The sequence below is a fragment of the Carassius auratus genome, chromosome 45 (genome assembly GCF_003368295.1).
Source record: "Carassius auratus strain Wakin chromosome 45, ASM336829v1, whole genome shotgun sequence".
NCBI lineage: Eukaryota > Metazoa > Chordata > Actinopteri > Cypriniformes > Cyprinidae > Carassius > Carassius auratus.
Window position 1 is genome coordinate 5293098 of NC_039287.1, and position 4110 is coordinate 5297207.

Genomic DNA, 4110 nt, shown 5'->3' on the forward strand with positions numbered 1-4110 from the left:
TTATTGCTCCCTGCCTACCTACCTAAATAAATAAATACATAAATAAATACAATTAAAAAATATCAAGTGATTTTATGTGAAAATAATAGATATGTAATGTTTGTATATAGATATACAATAGATATGTAATAGATATGTATGTAATGTAACTTATGAACTGTATTAGGAGTGTAGAATTTGTCAGAGTTTAAACTTTTCTATCGAGTCAAAATAGGGCCATATATATCTGCAAAATAAAACAATGTTTTGCAAACAAAAAATATGTTTTGCAAAAAAAAATATATGTTTTGCAAATAAAAATAGAGTATTGAGAAAAAAATTGCTTTTTTGCAAGTAAAAAAAAATGATTGCAAAAGAAAAGTTTACCACTGAGAGACAAAAAAAAGTTTAGCAAAGTAAAACTTCAGCAGCAATGACTTTGCAACACATTCCCCTTTGCGCTGCTCCTTTAAATCCGCGTTTCAGTCATCCGTGCCTCTGCGGTGCAAGCTTTCCTTTGCGCTTCTTTTTTCTTTGCGCCTCGCTTTGTGTCACTGATTTGACGTGGGGGAGGGGTCAAGAGGTTGAGGTGTGTACAAGGGAGGAAGGCGTGTCCTTCTCGTTACGTCATCAGCGCGAGCCCCAGACCGAGTGGATCGATCGAAATGGAGGAACAGAGACATGTGGGTGATGGATCACAGGTATGTGTTATTGATCGCTTTCTTCAAGTTCGCTAGATAGACCGATAACTATATGTAACTATGTGTATCAACGTGTTTGCTCAAGTTAAGTAAGATCAATTAATGCGGGTTGCGTCGGCGGCTGTACATTTCTCTCAATATGCACACCGTTCAGGTTGTTTTATAATAAATAAATAATAATTATTATTCTCCACGCCCTAGTTGTATTATGGACTATAAACGATGCCAAAGGTGTCTCTCAAAACATACTGTAAACAAAAAACAAATACAAAACAAATGCCTTGTATGTGTAAACATAATTTGAAATAAACCTCTTTTTGATTCCGAACAAGTTTATTTATATACAGTAGGTCACATCCCTATAGACTATGTTTAAAAGCTGTGATGTTTATATGACACATTGTTAATGCACTTATTCTAGATCAGTTGTGTGAAACTCAATTCCTGGAGGGCCACAGCTCTGCAGAGTTTAGCTCAAACCAGCTCCAACCCACACCTGTTTGGAGGTTTCTAGTAATCCTGAAGATCTTGATTAGCTGAATCAGATTTGTTTGATTGGGGCTAAACTGTGCAGAGCTGTGGCCCTCCAGGAACTGAGTTTAAAACCCCTGATCCAGATAATCCTATATGATGTTGTGATGACATATTTAACAGAGAGAATATTCTGATGTCTGTACAGCTGCACAGAATTTAATAGGTCTTCTGACCCAAAGCCTTGGTCAGATTCAGTCAGCTCAGGGTCAGCAGCAGCAGCCACAACAACGACAGCAGACTCCTGCCTCAAATTCATAAAACCTTTATTTCTACGCACAGTTTACATATTTATGTGTTTTCAGGTGGAGGAAGAAGAAACTGATCTCTCTGCATGGTATGATCAAATTATTAACTGTGGTTTTACTGGGGCCGTTAAACCTGAGAACAAAGAGGCCATAATAAGGTCAGAAAAAGTCTTCTAACTTCTTTACATTTGAAACCTTGCAAACGGTTTTAATTTTGCTGCCTACCAGATATACTGATTAGCCACAACACTGTCTATATTATGCAATAATTTTCTGGTTCTTTTTCCAGATCAATTGTGCTTCAAGCAACTCTACGTTTGGTCCCTTTGTTGAAGCAAATCTGAAAAGGTCTTGAAGTGTACAATTTTGTGGACATCCTGGAAAACCATTCAGGACTTTGCCACCAGTTCTTTGTCCCTGATGTGGTGGATGATGATGATAAGGTATCAGTAACTGGAAAAAAAAAAAAAAAAAAAGCCTATATCTTGTATTTCACTTTAGGAATGTTATAGATAGGAAAATTATTATTTGCCAAGTTAAAGAATAATTGTCAAACAGTTGTACCTTACAAAAAAATAAAAGTAGAAAATGGTAATAAAGTAGCTTTGGATAAAAGCCAAATGCATGTGCATATTATGTACCTGAAAATGGATGGTTGTTTATTTTTTTTCCCACAGGCTGATGCAGACTTCATCATGCAGAACATTCTTCCGAAAATGTCGGAGAAGGGATCAGTACAAGAGACTTATGAAACAGCTATAATCAACTTTCTGCAAGACTTTCTCCAAGAAATTGAAAGCTGTGTTATGTATGAACTGACAGAGTTGATTTAGTATAAATATTGTAAAAAAAAAAAAAAAAAAACTACAAATTAATGTTAAAATGTAATTGATTTAATTCAGACAATACCAACCCCAACCAAGCCATTCAATTTGACAACGGTTTAAACAGAATTTAAAATGATACTAAAGGTATGGAATTGTACATGTTCAGGAAAAAAACCTTTTATACATTGGTAAATGTTCTTATGGTTTTGAAATTTACTGTGTATGTGTAGAGAACACAACGTGTTACATATTGTAAAATTTTATATCTTAATGAATGTGTTAAGAGAACACCAGTTGTTATACTAGCCATTTTCTGCTTTAAATATAGCCAATACAGAAAATAAAACAAGCATGCAATGTCAACTTAAGTTTGTTTTTTATTGACTTGGATGTTAATTTGCTTGTAAATGGATCATTTGGTCACTAGTCATTTCAATGACTGATTTAGTGTCAATTAAGAATGAAGCAGCACAAAATTTAAAACTTTAAAATAATGGTCTCTTCCATAGTTTTGAGAGTGTGAGGTTGGGTTAAAAAAGTTTGAATTTGGGCCTTAAGTTCTTAAGTTAAGGGGCATTCGACTGGAGGAACTACAATTCCTGTCCACGGCTGGTCAGAGATACTGTCTGTGTCCCAGTCAAGAGTCGTCGTCTTGTGCAATCTGTTAAAAGTTGGTAATAGTTTATGGACATTGGGGCAATATCTTGCATGAAAACATTACATTAAAAGACACAAATTCTTAAAATACCTCAGATAGGACAGGAGGAGTGACAGGGTTTTGCAGGAGTCCAATTTCCCACAACTGGTCTGGGCTTAGATTACTCTCTGTGTGGAGAGGATGGTTATTCCACCCACTAGTAAAGGAGTCAAGGCTGGCTTGGAGACGAGGTAGGAACACAAACTGACAACAAAAGAGGTGCAAAAAGCCTCTACAGCCCCACCTCAATCAAATAAAAGAGATTATGATGTTCAGTGAAAGCTCTCCACACATAATAGCCTATGTGTTACTCAAATAATTTTACTTCAAAACCCCGTTAAATACCACCCTCTGGCCGGTCTGAAGTATCTGTTATTAATAATATAGGAGTCTAATAATAATAACAAGAAAGCGATCAATAACACATACCTGTGATCCATCACCCACATGTCTCTGTTCCTCCATTTCGATCGATCCACTCGGTCTGGGGCTCGCGCTGATGACGTAACGAGAAGGACACGCCTTCCTCCCTTGTACACACCTCAACCTCTTGACCCCTCCCCCACGTCAAATCAGTGACACAAAGCGAGGCGCAAAGAAAAAATGAAGCGCAAAGGAAAGCTTGCACCGCAGAGGCACGGATGACTGAAACGCGGATTTAAAGGAGCAGCGCAAAGGGGAATGTGTTGCAAAGTCATTGCATAGACAGTAAAAGAAATGGACACAGCGACCCCATTGGAACTCAATTGAGACAAATGAAGCCCAGTTTTAGCTTTTTTTAGCACTTCCGTTTCTGACGCGCAGACTCAAACGAAGCTTGACGACGTGAGCAACCTGTCTGCCAGATGTAAATCTTCTAGTAGCTGTGCGTGCAAACTGCCATCGTTAATCTTGCAGAGACGGCGAGCTTGAGCGGGGAGTTCTTTGAAGTGAGTGAGCAGGAGTAAGTATTCTGATTAATTATTTTGTATAGTATTTTAAAATGTAACGCCAATACGCCATATTAAGTTAATTGCCTGCGAGCTTCTCCTCCTGTCTGTACGGTAATGCGACAGAGAGCCGAGTGGTTATGATGCAATCGTTAGCCTATTTTTACAAAAACTGTTTATACGGGGCCATAATGTAAC

General features: G+C 37.5%; 2 long non-coding RNA genes across 3 annotated transcripts; one reads left to right on the plus strand and one right to left on the minus strand.

The window, feature by feature from the left end:
• Positions 1-620: 620 nt before the first annotated feature.
• On the plus strand, positions 621-2320 carry LOC113063023 (uncharacterized). Its single transcript, XR_003278613.1, has 4 exons — positions 621-680; positions 1517-1617; positions 1749-1902; positions 2137-2320. It is a non-coding gene; the product is annotated as an uncharacterized LOC113063023 (long non-coding RNA).
• Positions 2321-2330: 10 nt separating this feature from the next.
• Positions 2331-3764, minus strand: LOC113063024 (uncharacterized). 2 transcript variants are annotated; one of them, XR_003278615.1, is made up of 3 exons: positions 3413-3764; positions 3035-3215; positions 2331-2947 (listed from the first exon to the last, which is right to left on the minus strand). It is a non-coding gene; the product is annotated as an uncharacterized LOC113063024 (long non-coding RNA). The 2 variants fall into 2 exon arrangements; XR_003278614.1 differs by having other exon boundaries at positions 3035-3227; positions 3413-3763.
• Positions 3765-4110: the final 346 nt, after the last annotated feature.